The sequence below is a fragment of the Anastrepha ludens genome, chromosome 5 (genome assembly GCF_028408465.1).
Source record: "Anastrepha ludens isolate Willacy chromosome 5, idAnaLude1.1, whole genome shotgun sequence".
NCBI lineage: Eukaryota > Metazoa > Arthropoda > Insecta > Diptera > Tephritidae > Anastrepha > Anastrepha ludens.
In genome coordinates this window covers 91902167-91927946 of record NC_071501.1, presented here as the reverse complement: position 1 = coordinate 91927946, position 25780 = coordinate 91902167, and positions in this window count along the sequence as shown.

Below are 25780 nucleotides of genomic sequence, written 5' to 3'. Positions count from 1 at the left end.
CGGTTAAGAAAGTTTAAGATCCACTTTTTTATCAAAAAATTCTGTTCAGCGACGAAGCTCATTTTTGGATCAATGGCTACGTAAATAAGCAGAATTGTCGATTTTGGAGCGAAGATCAGCCAGAAAAATTGCAAGAGCTTCCAATGTATCCAGAAAAGGTCACAGTTTGGTCCGGTTTATGGGCTAGAGGTATCATTGGACTGTACTTCTTCAAAGATGCTGCGAATCGTAACGTAATTGTGAATGGTGAGCGTTACCGTGAAATGATATTCAACTTTTTTTGCCCAAAATGCAAGAGCTTGACTTGCAGGACATGTGGTTTCAGCAAGACGGTGCCACATGCCACACAGCACGCGTAACAATGAACTTGTTCAGAGGCGAGTTCGGTAACATTTTATTTCACGTTCGGAACCTGTCAATTTGCCACCCAGATCGTGCGACATAACGCCTTTAGACTATTTTTTGTGGGGCTATTTTAAAGCTCATGTCTATTCAGACAAGCCTGCCTCAATTAACTCATTGGAAGACAACATTAAAGCATTTATATGCGAGATCCCGGCCGAAACATTGGAAAGAGTATGCCGAAATTGGACTAAGCGGATGGACCATTTGAAGCGCAGTCGTGTTCAACATTTGCATGAAATAATCTTCAAACATTAAATTATATGGACTGTACTATCGATTTAAATACAAATTTCTTGCATTTTTCTGAATTTTACGTGTATTTTTTGAAAAACTTTCCTATAGCTCTTAAAAAATAACTCTTTACTTCTACCTGACGGTTTTTGTGCTCCACTTAACAATCCAAACCCAGTCCCCTTATTAAACTTGAGATAGAGCTGAGTTGGGCTGTGCGTATCGTATATGCCTTTCTTCTGGCTTGGCCTGGTCTGGCCTTGAATGCTCAAAACCTTTCTTGTGCGAGTCGATACGTGAGAGCTCGCATTGTCTTGGTGAAAGATGCAATAGTGGCAACAAGTGGTTGTGTGCTACTGAGAATTGAATGTTTTAAGTTTCTCTAGTGGTACAGTTGCGACATCAACAGATTTTCCGAAAACGCAAGCGACCATTTGCTTTGAGGTGCTTGTTCCACAAATATCCATACTGTCGATTGCTGTTTTGTTTTCAAAATTTCTCTGCTATAACGATTTCATAGACGAACTTTGAACCACCGCAGCTGAATATCTTCAACATTTATTTACACCAATAGAAGCTACTCCAGTTTTGTGCAATTTTCCCATTATATGGTATCCAACGATAACAAAATTTCCCGGCGTCCAAATGCTCATGCAATATTGAATGTAAACTAGTCAAACTAAAGCCCGAGGATATCTCTACATTTCCTCATTAGATTGTCACGTGACGATCTTGCGTTATCAACTGGCTCATAACATCGGTGGCTTCTGGACCGACAACTGTTTTTGCACGACTTTCAAGAAACTCATCCTGCAAAGATCGACGGCCACATTGGTACTTACAGCGTTTCAGAATGGTATTCAATAAGTTCACTTATGCCTTCCTGCCTCGATAATCTACGCCGAAAATCGTAATAAATCATCGCACGAAAATTTTTACTACAGGGCCCACCACTCGAAGTGTAACAAATTAAAGAGGTCATAAATTTAGTTTGGAAAATTACTTTTATTAAATTCAAAGTAAAAAATGAGTGAAATTAATATGAAATTAAAAATCAATTTATTTTTGCCCCATATGATCACATTTTGTCTTGACTCTGGCCTTGAGACGGTCCAGAAATGAATCACAAGCTACCCGAATGTGACTTGCAGGTATTTTGGCCCACTCGTGAACAATGGTTTTTTTCAGCGCCTCGAGACTGGTGAATCGTTTAGTTCGGGCTTTGCTCTACAAAATGGCACAAAGAGAATAATCCATCGGATTCGCGTCTGGTGAATTTGAGAGCCATTGTGTGGACGTTATGAAGTTTGGAACGTTGTTTTTAGCCATTCTTGGTTCACTCGAGCTTTATGAGATGGTGTCGAGTCGTGCCCACGACTTCAAAGCAACCTCCAGAATACTTCCCCGATAATATTTCGCATTTACTTTGACGCCAGGCTCGATGAAAACGATTGGACAGCGCCCATCTGCGATTACAGCGGCCCAAACCATTACCTGTGGCGGGTGGTGGCCTCCTGGTGGCCAATCGATGACTCAAATTCTCGTATGAACGGTCGGTCAAATAAGCCCTACCGTTTTGGGAATTGCTCAATTTGAACAATTTTCTCATCAGAGAACGCAATGTTCTGCAATTGACCACTTTCGGCCAAGCAAAGCAACTCCTTCGCTCTCTCAAGTCTGACTTGTTGCTGCTTTGGTGTGAGATCATGCGCCTTGTGGCTCGTGTGAGGCTGGACTTTGAGATAATTTTTCAAGTTAGGCTGGCCAGGTTACTTGCCTAAGACAAGACACTCGGTGATCCTAAGGCCCACTCCGGCAACTACATTTGATTTCCATCCCCTAACTAAGTAGCATAAACCACTTAGATCATTTTAAGAAGGTAACTACTTCCTCCAGTGAGACGTTTTGCAAATTTCCGAGGACTTCAGAGAAATAATCGCCAAGATATTTGGCATGGCTTCTTTGAAGTACAGATCATGCACAGAGAAAGGGTTATACCGACTCAATTTCTTCTTCATCTCTCAGCAGAAGTCATTGTGTGGTACACCCCCTCAACTTGCTGGGACGCCAATAGTGCAGTGACCCTTTATAGTACCTGTGTGGGCGCTGGTAGCTGATTTGTTGACTCCAAGCAGACATTTTGCCCTTTTAAGGTTCAGTTTTGGCCCGAGCGCTTTGGAGGTCCTTCAGTTAGCACCAAACGCTTCGAAGAATGTATCAAATTACAGCCCAGCTGTGGTACTTGTATAATCAAAAAAATACTAAAAAAAATGTGTAAACTGGAAAAAAATGCACACAGAGATATGAGCAGAAAAAAGGTGGTGGCACTACACGAACAACAACGTTTCATACAACAGAATGTTACGAAAAAGGAAAGTGGAGTAGAGTAGTTAAATACAGTGTCTTTTCGTATTTTTTGTTTGGTCCTAACATCCTAAATTTCAACGCGAAAGGAACGAACAAACGGACGAGATGGTCTACTGATATCGCCTTATCGCTCGTTAAATATTTGCCTTGACCAGAAAGTTAATACAAAAGTTAAATTAAAAATGTCTAAACATATTGATTAAAATGACTAGAAATCTTTGTAAAACGTGATTCTAAAACTAGAGCAGAAGTGATCAAAAATTTGTTAAAAAAATTTACAAAAATTCCCGAAAGGGAACTCCAAAACTAGCAGTGACCATATTATTTAATACGCGTGTCGAGAAAGAACACTCGTTTAAATGTCGATTTACATGCGAAGCAACAAGACAACTAAGTTGTTGTAGCGGCATAAACATTTCCCATACATTTAAAAGGATTGCTGCTAGAGCGGCAGTCTTTGGCCGAATATAAATCCGGGTCGTTTCGATAACGTAGAACCGACTGTCCTGGGAACGACAACAAGACAACTCGTATTTATTAGCCCAGTAGAATCCAACTATTATAGAGCTGCGCGACCTGGTGTGAGCTCAATTATGGGGTTAGGGGTAGTCAGAGGCCGGAAAAAATTATGATTTTCAATAATATTTTTTTTGCTCATCAGTTGCTTTATTTTACAAAAATAAAAACATAGCATTAGTAGTCCATGTTTCGACTTGACTTTAGCAAAACTTCAAAAAAAAAAATTTATTAAGTGTAAAAGTTATCGCTGTTTGTGTGGAGCCCGTTTCTCCAGAAGTCCCTTGCGGTGATCATCACAAGTCCATCGAGATTCATTTAAAATCAATCGGAGAAGAGAAATTAGTTGTATTAACAGATAATCTTGTGCCTTATCTAAGCTTTTTTTCAAAATTAACAATATGGCGGCCTCAGGAAATATTTTCTAGACTTTAGAGAAAAAAGCGACAGCTAATTGTTTAAAAATTCCTAATTTTTTTAAAGAAAAAAAACCTTCGATCAGGCACGAGTGTTTTATGTTTTTCAGTATACATTTTTTGTTTGAAATCTACCAAGCGGTTTTTAAGTTACAGTTTAAGTTACACCAGTTCAAAAAACATAGTTTTGGGGAAAACCCATTTAAAGTTTTGCTACTTGCTCTCGAAAGCGTCGGTGCGCCCGAGCGTCCTTTGTTAATTGTTCAATAACTCGAAAAGTATTTCAGATTCTCTTCAAATTTTCACACATTACTTTTAAGATATTATACTTTAAGAAAATGCAAAAATAAAATCACTGTTGTCATTGATTATGAAAGAACTTGGAAAATTTTCAATAAATTCCGTTTTTTATTCTCTTTTTGTTTAATTTTGGGAATATACGACATATTGGCTTCAGTACTGGCATAGTTGAGTTAACCAAGTTGGAGTGTGCTTTTGCAACTCGTGTATAAAAAAATACGATTAATAAATATAGCCGGAAATGGAGTACTTGCAAATACTAAATATAAGAATTCTAAAATGTTCTGAAAGTGGCTACAAAAATTAAAAAGAAATTAATAGAAATATGATAAGAAAATGATCACAAATAAGATTACAAAATAGTGCGAAAAATGATCAGAAAGTGTGTAAAGAAATAAAAAAAAAATTAGTATAAAATGATTTGAAAATGGCCATAAATATGATGAGACAATAGTGTGAAAATATTTGAAAAATCACTACTAGTACAGTGAGGAAATGGCTAAAAGATATTGGATACAAAGAAATTTTATTAAGTAGAATAAAATAAATAATAAAAAAAATTATTTATACATGGACAATGAGCTGTTCAGGGGCAGTTAGAGGCAAAGCCACATGGTCATATTCGATTAGAAAATGAGAGTGAAAAAAGTGGTAATTTTTATTCGCAATCTTTACTGGATATACGAGCGATTCACTACCATCAACCCATATTGCTTTTACTAATATCCGCATGCATGTAAAAAAATGGGGCACTGGTTCATATGTATGTCCATAAATGCCATTTTTAGCTGTCAATAGCGTACATTTTTTTTTATTAAAAAAAAAAAAAATTTTCATTTCTTCAACACAATATTTGCAGCGCATGGAATGCCTTTTATTTCTTAAACTACTTTCATATTACGAATTATTATTTTTATTTTCATTTCTCTCCCATTTACTTTAAATGAACGATTTCATTTTATTATAGAGCATTTTTCTTGGCTATCGTTTATAAATTAGAATAATAAAAACAAAGACACCAGCAAAAAAAAAAATGCGAAACAAGAAAAAGGTTCCCAAAATGAACGCCAGCCAACTTTGTCAAAGCCGCCTCACTGGCTGGCTGCCCGTCCGGTTGGTCGCTTAGTTGGCTACCTAGACGAAAAAAATTAAAAATAAAAATAAAAGGCTTCCAAAAATGCGGGCATTTCACTTTATCCACCAGCCAATTCACCAATTATTGCCATGTCATACAGCCAAACACAACAAGAGTAACAACCAGCAACATGCCAAATAACTGAGCGACCGCTAGGAAAGGCGGACGGCCGCACAGTACTTGAAAGCTAAATGCAGGTGCTGCTGCTGCTGCTACAATACCGCTGAACAACCATCGCGGCCGCTGTCGGACGTAGTCGGTGGATGAGCGTGCCGCCAGAGTCGCTGGAGCAATCATTCAGACAACCACTTTAGCCGCCTCTCTCTCTATTGGAGATATTCAAAATAATCGAAATCGCTCTAATGAAGATGAAGATCACTGCTACTGTCAGCGTAATTGAAGTCATAATTGTGATCTATGGGTTTGCGGCCGCCACAGACGCTTTAAGCTCAGGCTGCGACCGCAACCATCTGCGCTGTCATTAGATGCCGAAACTGCAGTGCCTCACCCCCTCGATCCAAGCATTAGTCCCACTCTCTAATGGAGAAATCAGCTTGGAGTGTTTGTTTATGATGTGTGAGTGGCTTTTTTCTTAAAAAAAAGCTTTTTTATTTTGTACTCTTTTTGTTGGGTTTTTTGTATTACTGAAATGGAGCATTTGCCTGCTGGCGGCGGAAAACAAACACATACACATACCTACTTTTAAACATATGTTTATTTGTATGTGTGTGCGTGTGTGTATGTATGTACGTACTTATCTGCATGTGTATCTTTGGCATCGATAAACTACGCAGTTCACCAAGTGATAGTTGTAGCTCGACTTTGACCGGCTTGCGGGTGGAGAAATATTAGTGGGGGTTGGCGCTGTGGGCATACGAGATTTTGCCGCTTTGAGTGTACTCGATGTAGCACAAAAATCACTTCATTGGCATCAGGTTACTATTATTATGAAGTGCATATGATGAGTGCGTTGTTTTTGTGGTTGTTTGTGTTGTTGTATTTCTTTTTTTTTCCTCCTTGTTTTTCTTTCTCAAAGTTGAAATGTCAAAAATAAATATGGCAATTTTGTGGCACACTTTTTAGAAAGAAATAAATTACTTTGTTCAATTCCATGAAAAGTCTTTAGGCAGCACTTGTTTCCAGCTCTTCGGCATTAATAAGTAGGCTCAATATTTTTTTCCTTTTTTGTTTATTCAATCAGTAAGTCCACTCTTGACTGTTTTTATAACTAAAGAGACAGCTGATCATTTCGAGTCTTACGTAATGGAGTGTGGGTAACTTGGTGAGGACTCAATCACTGTTCAAAGAAAGTTCCAAAATTATATATTAAAACTGCAGATCCCTCCATTTGTGGAACAAAAAAAAACGCGCGCCACAAATAAGAGGAGGAGCTCGCTCGCCCAAACACCTAGCAAAAGTGTGCGCGCCAATTATTTATTTATTTTATTTTTTAGATGTGTGGAAACTTGCGAATGATAAGACTTGTGAGAGTTGCTTTGGGCCAAACTTCAAAAATGTTCGATACCCATGGACGATTATCCCACAATATTGCAAGCGGAGATCTATTGTATGGAAATCTCTGACAGAGAATGCCTTTGAAGAGGCACAACTTCTAAGCGCATCATCACTTTTCAGATAGTCAGGCAAATTAATGGGCACTGCAGTCTCAATTAATGACATCCAACTACGTTGTGGACTGATTCGGCCCCCTCAATAGCCTGTGACCAATGAACAATGCTGTAAATTGTTGGGTGCCAGTTCTTGAAGGTTACCACAGTAACGAACAGATTGACTGCCTAGAGAAATTAAGCGCTGATCCAAAACTCTATACAACAGAACTCTTTTGTGGGCTCACAAAAGACCACATGAAGGAAGTTATTAAAGACCGCGAGGGCAAAGAATACGCACGATACTGTATGGAAAGTCCCGTATAGAGCCAGGTTAAACAGTTTATTCTTCCCCCCAGAAGAGCATCACGCATAGACATCTTAAGGCGACTTATGAACACTAACTGGATACAATAAGTCTTCGTTTCAGGAAACTAAATTAGTAGAACCACGCGTCTGCCGTTTGTGAGAACTGGATGTTGAAACTGCTGCACATTGCGGATGTGCAGCTCTCGCAAGACGAAAACTCACACCTGGGCGGGGCGACTCAAAATCCATTGGTGATATGAAAGAAAAAATCTTGAGGAGGTAACCAAATTCATCAGAAGCCTCCAAGTGAAGGCTTACGATCAAGCACAATAGACAATTGCATTCCAAGGCTTAGTTCTCAAAAATTGTGCATGGTTTAAGTTTTCATTCATTAATTTTATTTGTGTATTTCATTTTCATTATCATTTTTACATATCGTCCCCTTAGTATAACAATAGCCTATGTGCTCATAGGCTATTATTTTTTTATTGAATTTTTGGATTCTTCATCGTCGATTTTATATGTGGTCAAAATTTTGTCAAATTCTAGTTCCACAAAGTGGGTCAAAACGTCAGTCAAAAATAATAAATATTTACAGACATAACGAGATTTGAGTGAGAGCTACTTTCGACAAAAAGTTTGAAATTCATTTTCTCAAAACATCAAAAAATTTATAGGCTATTTTAATACTAAGGGGACGATATATTGTAAGCAACAAATTACTTTTTTCTAAGTGAAATCATTTTTTTCTATGGCCACTAATCGATATTTCGCAATCGTATGAGCATAAATTTACATATACAGGGTCTTTTTGTGAGAAGACTCAAACTCTAAATGTGATTCAAATAAATTGATATGAGAGATATCTCAACTCACTTTTTTTACAATATTTAAAAGAAAGACCGGCTCTAAGCACTTACAATACCCATACGAAAACTTGAAAATAGTTTGGGGGAAAAAAATTCATTTATTTTTATTTTTTTGTTTGTTTATTTTTTTTTTTTTTTTTTTTATTTATCGAAGAAAAACTGTAAAATGTACCGACTCTTTGCTAACTTTCATTGTTAACACCCCGAAACTCACAACTGAATGGAAAAAAAATAGCAAACGAAATTTTATAGTGTAAAATTTTATCTGGACAACGATCATAAACTTAAAATTATCCCATCGATACTTTACGATATATCGATCCCTACATCCATCTACCGGGAAAATAATGGATTTCTTTTCCCCAAACTAATATTTTGGAGGCACTAAAATAATCTAAATCACTTCCAAACAAAATTTAAATCAATAGAAATCATTTCCTCACCTAAGCATTCAGTTTTACTAACCGAACCGAAAGTTTATTACTAACCTTAAAATATCCTCTAACTCCTTTCGTTTTCTATGTGATGAGTCGTGAGATGATCATTAAGGTAGTAGTCCTGTAACTTATTTTGAAAATTTCGAATTTCGGTTTTTTACATACATATTTTGAAAGTGCGATATATTGGTAATATACTGTACAAATGTTAGACCGAAATTCGAAATATTCACGAAATTATAGCACATACATGAGAGAGGCTCGTACTTGCGCGCGCTAAGCCGCTAAAACTTTAAACGCGTTTTTCTCAAAACAACGTTTTTCCGGATGGCCGTCGTGAAAACAAATTTTCTATCTAACGGCTTGAGCTGAAATTTAGATATGTTTTTCTACACATCAATAGTTCTGGCGGGTAGTAGATTTAATTTATTTCGTCCCTAACTTTCCATTTTTTAGTCCGATTTCCACTTTTAAAAAAGGCAATTTTCTTACGAAGTCCGCCATTTTGTTATTTTTTGTCAAAATCATTTGATCTTACTACCCGCCAGATCGACAAGCACACTGATTAAGAAGCAATTTATTTTTTCTGTTTCAGATGACCGCAAGTGACGCAATCAGGCCGGCCAGCCACTGTACCTCTTTTTTTGCCGCTTGCTGCAGTGTACAAAAATAGTATCAAATAATTTAAAAAAAAAAAATTTTTTTTGTACACCTTCTGATACCTTTAATAACATATCAGAAAATCAAACCGATTGATTTTTTTTCCCTTCCAAAAAATGTCCCAAACATGGCCTCAAAAAACGTGTAAGTTACCAAACTACTACCTTAACTCAAATCGCTCGAGTGGAATGTTCACCCTGGCCTGCGCAGTGTGGTACATAGTCCTGGAATCACATTTCGCAGGTATTCCTATTATCCAGTTTAGACAACAATTATTTGCTCATCTTCTTCTTCTTAATTGGTGCGATAACCGCTTACGCAATTTTTTCCGAGCTTAGTCCAAAGTACCACTTGTTGGCAAGAGGGATTCTACGTTGGATTTCAAGGCTTGTGTTTCCATTCGGGTGGATTTTTAAGTCCCAAACCCAGCGCACAACCAGATACCCTCGAATGCTTCGCCTTCTAACGTTAGCTTACTCCCGAACGGGTGTTCGGAAGCTACCCAGAGGATACTTGGGCTAATCCCGGGAGTTGTGAGCTGCTTTAACCATATGCAGAAGAATCGTCCTGGCACTCCCAAGTGAATGGCGATCAGTAACTTTTCCCACTTGCGTGGACTTCCACATATGGGACCATCCTCCATCACAGATTCTTAAAACTTCAATCAAATGGATGTGACGGTTGTGTTAGAGGAATTGATGACTCCACCAGAACGAAATCCACACCATACAGTGAATCTCTCTGACGAGTTACTTGGTCGGATGCATATGAAATTAATTTTAAAATTTTAGACAAGGCATCGTCTACCTTAAGTTGTTGGTTCTACATATGAAAGAAAGAAATTGCGAACAATATATGGTCCCTTTCGACAAGATGACGGAACATGTCGGATGAGATACAATCACGAGCTTGACGCATTGATTCAAAATCAAAACGCAATACGCTTTATAAAATGTCAAAAAATCAGATGGCTGGGGCACATGTACAGAATGCCCCAATGCAGAGCTGCCAGAATAGCGTTCCACAGACAACTAATTGGACGAAGATGTCGAGGGAGACCAAACAAACGCTGGATTGATGAGCTCACAACCGACGTGCGGAAAATGGGTATCGAAAACTGGAACTGGCGTAGCAGAAGATCGATCAGAGTGAACAACCGTAGTTATGGAAGCAATGGTCTGCGCAAGACTGTATGCTATTGATGATTTGACTAAACAAATCACAACAAAATTTGTTATTTTTTGAATACTTATATCCAACAAAATTTCCATCGCCCCCATGGAAAGATCCCCTATATTTGAATATTTGTAAATGGATTTGTGTATCGCTCGCTGTGCTATTTTTTGCACGACAGGTAACCTAATCTGGCGCCACGCTACACTTCAAAACGATTTCGCGCTGCATGCCTCGGCAACAATCGATAATAGAAGAGACAGCAAAGAAAGCAAAACGGATTTGCGAAAATATTTCAATCCGATAGGAAGAGACAGAGGAGTAATAGTGAAACTATTATAATACTGAGGAATGCCTAATACACATACAAACATACATACACACACACACATGGAAAAGAAATCAGAGGCAGTGACTGCGAATCTGTTATGCAAAAGTCAAAACTAATGAGGAGACATTTGCGATTGAGCTGTGGTGACGCATAGCGTACAATACAACCATGAAGCGGGGAGTGGGGGAGCAGAAGAGCTGACCATGGTGTGCAGACAAAGCGCAGGTAGGTATGTAGGTGATTAGTGAGTGAGGGTAAAGAGCAAGTGCGTTCAATAGCAGAGGATCGTAGGCATAAGTGAACCCGAGGATTAGTTGGTCAGGCAGCGAGGCAATATGGGAATATAAATTCGTACAACCATACATACGTACATATACATACATACATGCATCCATGCATACATACATACATACATGCATACATACATACATACACACACATATGAGTATTTAAATATGTGGTTAAAATTAGTGATCTATGGCTTTTGCTATTATTTTTGTGCTTTGATACATTTGTAGCTGGCGCAATCTATGCGCTGAAATCGGTCTCATAGGTACAGGGTGTTCAGCGGTGGCATTAGGTTTTACGTTAAATGTATGAGAGGGTAGGAGATCTGGTTTGTTTTTCGTCTTTTCTGTGGGTTACTTAGTAACGATGTGGCGGTAGGCGGGTGAAGGACGTGCGTTGCCAATCGAAGTGTATTTCAAGGCCAATGATTCAATGTGGAACTGCTCGGCGATTTGATTTAGTGATGCCCCAATTGAAGTTTGATTCGTTCAGAGGTGCGAAGATTCCGAGCAACAAATTCGATCGTGGCAGACAACTCACGGCCGGAGCCCAACCGGACATGGAGAATAACTGCAAATATTAATTTCGTCGCTCCAAGTCTGCACGATCCCGACTAGAATTACAGTGAGGCATGCTGAAGAATCAGTTAGGCCCGAATTAGGCAGGCCTTACTGAGGCACGCCTCACTATTACCTTACCAGGCCCACGTTAGGCAAGGCAAAGATTGGCATGGCAGAACAATACCAAATCCATGGCAGTGTCTCACTTAAGCATAAATTGGAATCCCTAACTGATTTGTAGAAGGGCATCCGGAGTATTACCGAAGCTCGATTTTTCGAACCTGCGCCTAATGAGGCAGATGTGTGGCGATACCTTTCAGGACTTGGGCCTAGTTTGGCTCCCCAAATTTGGAATGTGGTCTGCGTTATTTGCGCCCAATTACCGCCTTACACAAATTTCTAGTCGAAATAATCCGCGTCGGTCCGTGCGTAAGAGTTCGGCTGTTCTGTCACTACCAAAAACTTAACTTAGACTTGACCTTTTCAAAATTGAACTCGTACAAGCGCTTAAGCCTAACGATTACAATTTGCGTAGACATTTCTGCGAGACAATGTTGAAGCGATTTCGTGCGGAAACTCTAACTTTTTGAATGATGAAGCTCATTTCCATTTAAATAAAAGTGAAAATAAGCAAAATAGCCATTATTTATCCCTTAAAGAACAGAACCCACTATTAAAATATCAATGGTCACTTCACGGACTCATCAAGGGCAAGCAATTTCTGTGGACGTTGCCTCTTATCGGCGCAAGCTGAAAAATAATTTTCTGCCAATAATTATTTTCTGTTCGTCCTTCAGTACTCACACACGGTTCTAGCAAGATTGCGTCACGCCACACATGGCCTAAGATACCATGGCGATAATACGTACGTGATTTCTTCCCTAATAAACAGATAAGCCATTTTCAAAATATATTTTCAACAGTAGGTTTGAAATCATAATATCAGACAGCGTTGAATGGAAGCTGATACGGCCTTGGATCGATCAGACAAGTCTCGAATGGCTCACAGGGAACCTAAAATTCAAACAATTTCAATCTCTGTAAGAATAAATCAAATGAGGTGCAACAAAGGTGCATGCATAGCTACATATATACTCGCACAGTCAAGCTGCATTAAAAGCACCAACTTCACATTCTGTGGAATCGAAACTAGTGTGGGAATGCCTTTGACACCGTAACCAACTTAGTGCAACAAGTAAGATTGCACCTTGTTGGGTTCCGTATCAATCTGAAATAAAAGTTAATGAATTTGCTGATGAAATCGCTAGGGCAAGATTGAAAGCAGATTTTCACGGTCAAGAATCATACTGCGGTATCAACTGGGCAAAAGCTCGAAAGTACGCAGAGAATTTCTCATTTGAAAGTAACACAAGAACTCTGTCAAGTCGAAACTCTTATAAAACCTTTTACCTACAGTAGGAAATTGCATAATATGCGTAAAGTAGTTATCAGGAAAATAGTGGGTTTTCAAACATGTTTTGGTTGGTTGGTTAGAGTTGTGATTCATGCAGAATTCAACTTTGGCCTCCGCACCATTTTGTTGCCACATCCTCGTTACTAACTTGTTTACCATTTATTTACGGCACGACTATATCAAGTCTCTGCGGCTTAAGAACCTTATTAGGTTGTTCACATCTCAGCCAAACCGTTGTTCGGGACTCTCGGCTCGTGGAAAGGCTATTCCTACTTTGTTCCACCACCATAGAGGTTGTTGTAGCTGAATCCAGTGCCTGGATTGCAGCTTCGCTATTCGAAAAATAGCGATATTGCGCTTAAAAGAGAAATCTGCTCTTAGTAGCCTACAAGCTTCCCCAGCATCAAACAGGTTACAATTACTTAAATTACCTCCCTCAAAAGCTCACATTGGGAGCGAGGCAGAGTCTGGAAGATGATGAAACCACAGATCTTATCTTGTGCAAATTTTAATGCCTTGGCAAAGACAAGACTGCGCATCTTTCATCGAGATCGAATTGATGCGAATGAAATCGAGAATGCTCCTGTTGCAGATATTCTGAAATTTTTCTGCAAGGCGGAAAATTTATCGGAAGAATTTGGCTTTCAACCGATTCCCAGCCTGCGGTAGGGAACATCTAAGTTAAATATAGTCTAATGGAGTGCATTTAATGGTAGTAGTGGCAATCAATAGGACTAGTAGAAAGTAGTCTGAAGCATGTTAGTAGGGCACAAAATATCTTTAGGTCGCAGTGTCGGCCACTAGGCGCAGGTGTGAAAAAAGTATCAAATTGTTTCGCTCCAGAAATTAGCACCAAGTAAACTTTTGCTTAAACATGAATATAAAGTTCCGTCCGAACCTATTTCTTCTTTCGCTGCAATGTAAGTAGCCAAGAGCGCTTGTAGACAGTCTCCACTGTTTTTCTTCAAGCGCACGTATAGAATTGTTTCTTACCTGAAAAATATAGCCACTTGTAAATTACCGATAGACAGAGAAACTACTAAAATAGTAAATTCAAAATGGCAAAAATTTACCACATGCGAATTAAGCAAAGTGGCCAAAACTCAACAGTGGTCGTTCAAAACTCCTGCTAAAACTCAACAGAGAGAATGCAGGAACTTTGTTAGGTAATAACGCCAGAAGGTTGGGACTTCCATACCACGATTATTGTAGAAACTGCTATAACACAGAAGAGGAGGAAACTATAAGAAACCTCTTTTGTGAGCGTGAAGGATTAGCTAGAAGAAGACTTTGCACGCTTGGTAATGCATTTTGAACATATAAAGCAGTTTTTGCACGTTTTGAACTAACGAAATTAAGCTCGTTTATGAAAGACGCAGGATGGTTTAAAAGGGATCGATCCCATAGTGTAAGGAGAATTTTCCGTGGCATCACAACGGACCTACGACAGGTCTAAGTGTGTCATATTGGCAGCCACCAGAACTGCCTACCTACTTACCTGACTTTCTGACAACGTCTACTTGACAAAAAAATATTACCCTGATCCGATAATTTTTACGTGATTGCCTGCTAGAGGGTTACAGTAACCTTTTCGTTAGATTTGTCATGCATTAATTTCCTGATTTCATGCAAATCACAATTAAGAATAATCAACAATTAACTAGAGCTGGTTGGTAGGTTGGCAATGTGGTGGCCTAGTACAGATTCGCCTATTAGATTCACAACTTTGCCCCACCCGCAGTGCTCGCGCTGCTGTCATTTGTGATTTCGCTAGGCCAGTGCGAAGCGCCAAAGTTTCTATGTCAAAGATTTTTCTTTCTATTGGACGAGCACAACTTTCTTTTGTGCAACTAAGTGGAAAGGAATTGACGCACAGAGTTGAGTGCAAAAACTAGCCACACATATACACACACACACATGCAAGCAGGCACTATAAGCCTATAAACAATAGTTCACACATTTGCTGATGTATTGGCACTGCAGAGATGTATGTGTGTGTGTCGCTGGTATGTGCATGTATGTGTATGTTTGTTTCTGCCAGTCCATTTGCGGCTGCTCAAATTAATTAAAGCGTTTTTTAGCATAAGAAAAAAATTTAAAAAAAAAGTGAAAAGCATTTCATTTCATTTTTAACGTTTTACGCTTTTTCAATTTTAATTATTTCAAGTCATTTGCATGCAGCGCTCACCTACATATAAATACACACACACACGCACACAGCCGTAAAATCAGAGCGACCAGTTGCTCGTTTTTCCTTTGGCTTAATGGTCAATCGCTGCTGCTTCTTCAAGAAAGTGTTGCAAAATCTCAAAAGCGTAGCGTGAATTCCATAGCAATTCGCGTGTATGTATGCATGTGCGTTGATGTGTATGTGTGTGTGTGCGCCAAGCAAATGCTGATTTATGATTTTGCAATTTTCATTGAAATCAACCGCAGATTCGGTTTTGTGCTGGCTCTTTACTCTGCAGCCACTTTACCTTGGATTTTCTACCTGTTGCTTTTTATTTGGCAAATTTTTTCCTATTGCTAATTTTATTATTTTCAATAAGAAATACATCAACGTTTATTTGTATCTAATAAAAAACAATTTCTTCCCTCCATTCTTTGAAGCTTTTGGGCATTTGCGAATTTCCTTTAAATAATATACTATTTTTTTGTTTGTTTTGCTGGTTTCTTCTACTTCGCGATTTCTTTTACTCATTCCAGTTTGGGTTTGCTTTTTGTGCGCCTTTGCTTTGTCGCTTGACGTCTGACCTATTCACCCACAATTGTACACAATGTGCTATCACTTCATTCCATTCAGTTGCCTTATTGTTATTGCCGCTTTGCTGCTTTGTTGCTTTTCATCGATTTTGTTGTTTCACTCTGCCACACTGCCACTCCACTAGTGTGGCACTCTCTGCGCGTGCTTTGTTGGCCGGCAAGTGAATAAGGAAATACTTTGCCACAAATGGACATTTGTCGACATTTCCTTAAATGCCAAGTGAAATTTGCTTGCATTGTACAGATGTAAGGCTTCAAAAGGTGCGCATGCGCATATGCAGCAAAAACAAGTCATGGCCCAGCTGTCGTTGGGATGAACCGATATGCTGGACACACGCCTCATTTGGTTGGTAAAGGCGCATATGTAAAGATTTTCAATTGGCAGTGATTTTTTTTCCACCTTTCATATAAAATTTAAAGGTAAGCGGGCAAAACAAAAAAATACAAATTATAGATTTCGAGGGAGTGGAGGCCTCTGTAAAAATTTAATAACACATGTAAATAAAATGTGTGTGTGTGTGTGTGATGCTATTTCTGTCCATATGTATGTATGTTTGTACAGGGTTGCCAATATTCGACGGACCCATCTGGCAACCCTGTATCTTTTGACAGCGACGTCAGATAGCTTAATGAAATATCGCGTTGGAAGCGTCAGTTCAAGCAGATTTTTACCATGGAACAGTACATGCCACGCGAGTGCTCCCAAATTGTTGAAATTTACATTCAACAAAAGAAGTCAATTGCGAAAACTCAACGTGTGTATAAAAAATTAAATAATGTGAGAGGTGCACCTTCTAAGAACACCATTAAACGTTTGTACGAAAGGTACGACCAAGGTGGTGTACGACCAAGGCGATCGGATGAGAATATTACTCTTGTACGGGCCAGTGTTGAGACGTCGCCAAGGACATCCCAAAATCGCCGTTCTCAGCAGTTGGGCATTGCTCGGATCACTTTACAACGAATTATCCGCATTGATTTGCATTTATTCCCGTATAAGATTTAATTGACGCAAAGATTGTTGCCTGCGGACAAGCCTCGTTGATTGGAATGGGCCCAAAAACACATGGCTTCGTCGAATATGGGCAACCCTGTATATACATTCCAATTGTTTATTTAGAAATTTTCCAGATATGCGCCTCCTTCAATGAGTTATTAGCTTGGCGTGCCTCCTTAAAGCGTGCTTAGGCCAAGCTTCTACTCCAATTTGTAGCGTTCGGATCTTACGAGAGACATTGGCTTACAAATGCACGTCCCTAAAGTCACATAAGGGTTTTCCAATAACAGGTGTTATCTGGCGCTATCGAGAGATGATTAACGATTTTTTAAGGCCGGAATTGGATAGTATTGATCTTGACAACGTTTATTTTCAACAAGCCACACAAGCAACGAAACCATATATCACAACACCTTCTGATATTTTTCTTTGGATCCATGTGAAAGAGAAGGTCTTCGCCAACAGTCCACGGTATATTCAAGACCTCAAAGATGGAATTCGTGAGGCTCTCGAGGACATAGGGCAGCACCTCGCAATTCGGTTATGGAAAATTTCATGAAAAGGCTATTGCCCTGTAGGCGTGGTCGTGGTGGTCATATGCCTGATGTTATTTTCCGCTATTAACGGCATACCTTCCTCTTTATAATGAAATAAACATCCGATCATTTATATTAAAAAATAGCATTTTTCTTTGAATATCAAAATAACGCCTCTTATTGGAAAACCCTTATAGGTATATGCCATCTCCAAAAGACAGGTGATTTTTATGAGCAGCTTTTTCAGTACAGATATGCATTCAGATGCTTCCCATTACCCATTGGGGACTAATCGCTAGTGAAAAGCCCTTTTTCTGATATTTGATATTTTATACCCGATCGGTAGACAGAAACAAACTTACTCTGCTACGGCGGTCGGACAGGTAATAATAATAATTTTAGTATCTGTAGTGTGCCCAATGGTCGACACTTGAACCTAAACAATTTTTGTATGTCCTACTACATATTTTAGAACTAGTGAATACTAGTCTTATTGACTGGCAGTACTACCATTAATGTATTAAAATTGATTCTTAACTTAGATGCTCCCTACCACAGGCTGGGAATCGCTTGAAAGCCAACCACATAATCAATAAATTTTTCGCCTTGCGAGCAAATTTCAAAATATCTGCGACAGGAGCATTCTTGATTTTATTCCCATCAATTCGATCTCGATGAAAGATGCGCAGTCTTGTCTTTGCCAAGGCATTAAAATTTGCACAAGATAAGATCTGTGGTTTCATCATTTTCCTGTCACACACTCTGCCTCGCTCCCAATGTGAGCTTTTGAGAGATGGCAATTTAAGTTATAGTAACCTGTCGAAAACCTACTATTTTCGGTCGGACAGGTGATTGGTGAGAAAGTTTTTTCATAGCAGGAAACCCCTCAGAGGTTTGCCGTTGCTTCCATATCCAAGATAGATAATACTCTCGGCTTTATTCTCAGCTGAAATTATGCAAATTGTTGCAAATGCTGAATGATTTCCCACTTCGGAAAGGCAATATTCCCCGCTGTGTCCATATTCAATTTGTCAGGATCCGATGGAAGGCTTACGTGAGGCATAGATCGAATAAGCGCTTTTCAGAGAATCGTTTCGGTGTAATAGAACTGTGGAACAGGGAATTAGCCGAATGATTTGGGGATGTTTTATCTACCCTTATGTTGGAAGGTTGGCCTCCATAAGAGGAATCGACAAACGAACTGCTAACAAAAATTCTTTATGGGGCCAATCAGTTCTATCAATGAAATAGCAACCCTCTCAAACTTACATATGAACCCATGAAAAAAAATTATTCGCGGAATATAACGGAACTATTTATATTTTCTTTGATATATTGTGCATTCAACAAGTGATTTTAATCGCGAATAGAAGCACGTATTGTTAAAAAATAAAATGGAATCTTCGAAGGCGTATAAGAGGCATATTTTGTATTTTTTTATAAAAGTGGTAAAAATGCAACAACTGCTGCTGCAGAAATAAACATTATTCATGGAGAGGATACCGTGAGTGTAAGGAATACGCAAACGTGGTTTTCAAATTCCGAAGTGGTAACTGCGACGTGGAGAATGCCCCGCGCGCTGTTCGTCGTGAAGTCTTTAACTCCGACGCCTTGCTCGAACACGTGGAAGCTGAGCCAAATTCGACAGTTGATATGATAGAGGTTGAATTCATCGCATGATAGAGGTTGAATTCATCGCATGGAAACAGTTCACAGGCACCTGGTTCATCTAGTTTGGAATGGTTTCAAAGCTGGGAAAATGGGTTCCGCATAGACTTTCCGTCGCCAACCTTCAGTAGAGAGTGAATGTGTGTTCTCAGCTGCTGCAACGGCTTGAAAATGAAAGTTTTTTGAACCATATCGTTACTGGTGATGAAAAATGAGTCAATAATCCTGTTTGCAAATGCCAATGGTTAGATAAAGATGAAACATCAGAACCGACCCCTAGAGATGGCCTTCACCCCAAGAAGATTCTCCTGTCTATTTGGTGGGATAGGGCCGGGATTGTTTATTATGAACCTCTGGAACCAAACCAGACGATAACTGCTGATTATTATTCCCACCAGCTATCAAACCTGCATGAGGTACTTAGTGAATAGACGCAAAGTTTTGTTTCACCACCACAACGCAAGACCTCATACCGCAAGGCAAACATTAGGCAAGCTGAACGAGCTCGGATGGGAGCTAATGCCGCATCCACCATACTCTCCGGATATTGCACCCTGTGATTATCACCTTTTCCATGGACTTCAATCCCATATGAGTAACAAGAACTACTCCTCAAAAGAAGCTATAAAAAGGGATATCGAAGAGTATTTTGGCTCCAAGGACAAACAATGAAGGAAAATATATTATTGTTTAATAAATACTTTAAACATATTTTTTATTAATTTTAAAACCACGTTTAAAAACGCACGAACTTATCGACTGAGCTGATGTATCAACGATGTTGTTTTGTGATTTTTGGTGAAAAAAATATTTGCGATTTCCATAACACAGTGTGGCATGCCACTAAGCCAATGGAAGAGATTCCATTTAAAGTAGATTTCAATAAAATTTATACTGCTTTAAAAAAACAAAAAACTCGTGCCTGATCGCAGGATTTTTTATTGTTTAAATTTTTATTTTTCTTAAACAATGAATTGTCGGTTTTTTTCTCGAAAATCTGAAAAATATTTCCTGAGGCTGCCATATTGTTAATTTTGAAAAAAAAACGATTCGATCAGGCATAAGATTATCTATTATTAAAACTAATTTTTCTTGTCCAATTGATTTTAGATGAATATCCAAGGACTTGTGATGGTCACCGCAAGGGACTTCTGGAGAAACAGGCTCCACACAAACAGCGATAACTTTTACAATTATTAATTGTTTTTTTTTTTGAAATTTTGCTAAAGTCAAGTCGATGTATTTATGTTATATTTTTATTTTTGTAAAATAACGCAACTGACTAGCAAAAAAAAATTATTGAAAATTATCATTTTTTCGGGCCTCTGACTACCGCTAACCCCTTATTGCAAATGAAACAACTGATTTCTAATTTTACTTTTTTCTGCCTTAATTTGGCCACCAAGGTCGTGTTATTTAACATTTTTTGGACTATTTTCTGTGAAGCATCTGAAAGATAGATTTCTTGCCTTAATTTGAACGATAATTTCTTCAAAATAATTTACCTTTGTAAGCGTGCCAGCAGAGCTTGACAAAGCAATACATTTTCATAGTATATATGGGAAATATCATTTACCATACCATAGGTACATACAGAGCCGCTCAACTGAATAGGTTTGAAAATTACTTCTTCTATTTTTTCTTCTCTCTTTCTTCCTATGGCATTTTTTCCTTCTTTCTTTTTTGTTTTGAACATTCATTTGTTTACTCATAATATGACAAAAAAATGTAACTTGTTCTATGCAACGGTAAATCAGAATTTTGCTTTCATCGTGGAATTCGCTAACTGTGTGGTCTATTTTTGGCTCACCTGATTAGGTTTGACAACCTTGATTTCACTTTTTGATTGACTACGTGATTGAAAACATATATGTAATTTCTTTGGTCTACTTAAATTTAAAGTAATTGCTACCATTTTTTTTTAATATGGGTCGGGGAAAATCTTTAACCGATTTTGAAAAAGGTCAAATTAAAGGCTATATTGAATCTGGCCTAAAACATAATGAAATAGCAAAGAAGATTGGTCGAAGCCAAAACGTGGTAAGCAATTTTCTTTGTAATGAAGCCGATTACGGAAAAAAATGAAAGGAGGAAAAAATATGCTACAACGGCATCAGAGAGGCGACTAATCCTTCGAGCTGCTTCGAATTCCCACCTCTCTGACAGTAAAATCAGGGATGAATGCGGTGTAAATGCTAGTTTGGCAACGGTAAAACGAGTTATTCGGAGTGCTAAACACTTAAAGAGATTAAAAATAAAAAAAAACCTCCTCTCAATGATGCACGGAAGGAAGCGCGACTTTGATTTGCGCGGGATCACATGACATGGAACAAGGAGGGGAATGCTGTGGTCTTCTCCGATGAAAAAAGTTCAATCTCGAGGGACCGGATGGCTACAACTACTATTTTCACGATATGCGAAAAGAAGCATGCTTTTTGAGTCGTCATCACTCCTGTACAAGAGGCGTAATAGTTTGGGGAGCCATATCGTTTTATGGAACTTGCGAGCTGCAGTTTGTTTCATCAAAGATGAATGCAAATGTCTAGAAGACTGTGCTCCAAAAGGCCTTTCTCCAGTTTTCCGAAATGTTTGGACCTATTCAATGGACGTACCAACCAGACAACGCCCCCATCCATACAGCGCGGGTTACAAAACAGTGGATTAAGGGACAGAATGTCAATTTGCTCGAGTGGCCGCCATACTCCCCAGACATAAATATTATCGAGAACATTTGGGGACTTTTATCCAGGAGAGTGTATGAAAGGGGAAGACAATTTCAACGCTCGGCGACCCTGGTTGAAGCGATTAAAAAAGCCTTCTCAACTATTTCACTGAGTGAAATTGAAAAATATTACGATTCCTTATCAGCTCGAATGTTTGAAAAAATTAAGAAAAAGTGTGGTCATGCCAAATATTAAATAATGCAGAAATAGTGTATTTTATTATTTAAGTTACCAAGTGCCATGAAATATTGCTGTGAATAATTTTTTTTATAGTTTTGTTGGTCAAACCTATTCACTTGAGCCAAAAATAATGTGTTTGAAAATATAATAAAAAAATATAAAAACCAAAGCAAAAAAAAAAAAACTTTTATATTTTATAAATAATTGAACGTTTAACTTAACAAAATTTATTTGGTTTAAATCCGAGTGCTCGAAATGAAGATAATATGTTCTAAGTCTAAAAAAGAAGTCAAACCTATTCAGTTGAGCGGCACTGTATGTATACCCTTTACTAATTCACAAAGTTAGTGAATTTTTTGTTAATTTTGTGCGAAAATCTAGTTTCTTGTTAAAAAAATCCGTGTAAATTAAAGTTTCGAATTTTATCCAGAGTTCACAAAAAATATGCAATTTTTTATCTGAATTTCAAAATTTGTTTCTACTATGCAATTTTATAGCTCATTTAATTTTAGTGTAGCAAATTGCAAATTTTGAGTAGCTAAAGATTTCCGCTGATTTTCAATAATTTTTCTGCTGACTTGTTCTGCATTATCTTCCCGTCACTTGTTCAAATCTTCAAGCAATGTATGGAAGGATGTGACTCACCTTTTGACTCCATTGTATGTCAATAAAAAGTTAAATATTGCTTATTCAAAATGTGTGTTTAATTTGAATTTAAAAAATAATCTCGAACATGAAGGACCCTATTTTTATGAATATTACAATTTGAGGCCCATATTATAGAGTAATACAAATTCGAAAGTGAATAGGTTCGATTCTCCGTGCACGAAATAGCCCACGCCAGACCTCCGAGTGTATTTCTTGTAAGAAAAAACTCTTCATAAAAAGATATCTGCCGTTCGGAGTCTGCTTAAAGTTGCAAGTCCATACATCAAGACATACACCACAAATAGGACGAGGAGCTCGGCCATGTGGTCGATTTCCTGTATATATCTTCGTTTGTATTTTGTCTTAAGGGGGGAGACTGCTTTAGAGGCTTCAAAAAATCGATTTTTTCGAGGATTTTTTTGGGAAGGAAAGAAATATTCGATTGAAACGAAACTTTCAGGTGTCATTGTTATATATTTTAGCAGTCTTCTCAAATTTTTTCATTAAAATATATGTCATATTATGCCTGGTACAAGCATTTTTCCGAGGCGCCTCGGGTGTGCATGTGTCGTGCGGCGGGAAAGATGCAGGTCGCAATTTTCATCTTAAACCAAAAGCCCAAAAAATATTTTATTTTAGTATAGTATAGCTTCTAGTTTAACCAAGAAAATTAAACAAAAAGTGAGAAATTCAACAATTTTTCGCTTATTAAAAAAAATTCATTTTTTTGGAAAAACAAATTCACTTTAGATTGTTTAAAAAGTGGGTTAATCATAACTTTCTTAAGGTTTTTTAGGTTCAACTAGAAGAGAATTTAATTTCGAGTACAGTCAATGTTTTCTCGTTTCGATAGGACGTTTAACTTTTTCCCTATCTTTCCCGCCAATTAGGAAAAATCGTTAAAATAAAAAACCGAGAAATCGCGCCTCAAAGTTTTTGTCCGCTCGTATACCTGCTCGACGCTTACTCACAATTTCTTCTGTAATTCCGAAAATATTTTTTGAGGACACATTCTTGGATAGTTTGGAAAGACATTTATGCAAAAACAAAAAAATCGATTTTTTGAAGCCTCTAAAGAAGGCTCCCTCCTTAAGTGGGACTTCGTTTTCTTTTGTGACAGCTTTCTCTTCGAGCTGGACTCTTCTATCCAAATACAGTGCACTCGCGATAACTCGAACTAATTAAAACAGGCACTGTTCGATTTATCGAATTTGTTCGACTTATCAATTGAGTGTGCTATGTTAAAAAAACAGTCATCGATATCGATTTTTTTCAATTAAATTTATTTATTTATTTACATATGGATATGAACATGAATATGTTTAAAATAATTAATTCGTTTCAATATTTTTCATCAAATATTTGGCAGTCTTTGTGTCAGTTACACAAAAAAAGTCAGCTTTAACACAAAAGTTAGGCCGAAAAGAAAGTTGTAATGTGTGTTTGTCTTTTCTTGCCTGCAGCAATGTTGAATATGACTTTTTCACGCAGCAATTGAAGAGTGTTAACCTTTGCGGGGCTCACTTGTTCAGTTGTGGCCCACTGAATTACCTTATTGATAGAGCTAACTGCCTCCTCAGATGATATCCGCTCACATGTCTCAGTTGTGTTGTTAAACTCAGACTCAGAATCACTAGTTTCAATTATTACTTCTGTGTCGGTAAATTCGGCACCATCATTCCATTTGTTAACATCATAAAGCGTAAATTCGACCTGTAAATTATGTTTTTCATGTTATGTTCTTTCAAGATGAGTCCACTTATTGGGTAATTCTTTTTTCTTTGGGACAGAAACCATTTGTATAAAGCGGCTTTCATTTTAGGAAACTCAGAAGCTTTTAAAGTTCTCCTCTTCCCAGGACCCAAAAACGTGTTGTTTACTGCTTTTAAAATTGCCTTGTCTTTCTTTTTTATAAGACTTATGGCGGACTTGGCTACCCCATATTCCTTCGCTAGAGAAGTAGCACTACATCCACGTTTAATTTTGTTAAGGATTTCAGCCCTCTCTTTTAATGTTAAACACTTCAACCTTTTACGATCCATTACTCACATGCACTGATACACTACAAATGACAAATTTAAAGCAATTTGGTCAATGCAAGATGTTGTTCCCAGAAAACTAACGGGATATTAACGTCGAAATATTCATATGGACAATACACTAGTATACATATAATTTATATACATATACTATTACATATGTATGTATGTACAAAATGTACATGTTTGAAAAGAATGTGTGTACAAATAAATTTGTTTTTTTGTTCGAGTTATAGCGCTTTAATATTGTTCGAGTTACAAACTAGTCAATAGGGAAAAAAATGTGTTCGAGTTAGCACGTCGTTCGACTTAGCGGCTATTCGAGTTACCGCGAGTGCACTGTATTCTGAAAACACCTTCTAATCACTTTTCTCCCATATATTGCTCTATGCATTCTAGTTTATGAAATTTTCAACGCCCTCAGCATTTAAGCGGAAATTCTAAAAAATAAAATAAAATGTGACGTTTTTCTATACTTTCAAATTTGACTATCCAAGACAAGACATGCGCCATACAGCCGCTGAAAGATGAAAAGTCTCAACTTGGTCATGTTGCAAGTGCGCGCGCTATCATTGTTTATGAATAAATTTGTGGTTTGCATATCTTTTTTTGTTTTGTTGTTGCTATTTTGTTGCGGCAAGAGCGCGTCAATGGCAATGAATTATGTGCAACCTCTAACCATCTATCAAAATGCATAAAAAGATTAGCAACATTTTGCTCTACAAATAGTTTCAACACCAGCGCAAATGTGCATTCAAACAATCAACCGCGGCAAAGCGATGAACGGAGAGCATGCGAAGCCATTCACTAAAATAAAGAGAAAAGAACGAAACAAACAAAAACAACCCAGCAAATTCGGCAACAAATGGTCGCAGACAACGCACACACACACACACATACTCACATAAACTATCCAGTAAATTGCGGCCAATGTGAAGGCGAATCATCAACAATAATGGGCAACTTGTTGCCTCGCTTCTTGGCTGCCTTCGTTTGCTCTGTGAGTTATGAGAATTTCAACGCCAATTTTAGATCCTTTCGCCCAGTCGAAACAGCCACAGCCAAGGCATGCAGTGCGGAAAACTATAACAGCAAATCGACAACACTAAAAATTGTTTGAAAGTATGTATTTATTTGTTTATATGCGCATTGTTGGAAATAGATTTTGAACCACTAAGCCGACAGTGTGCGCCCCCCGCCACCCGTCT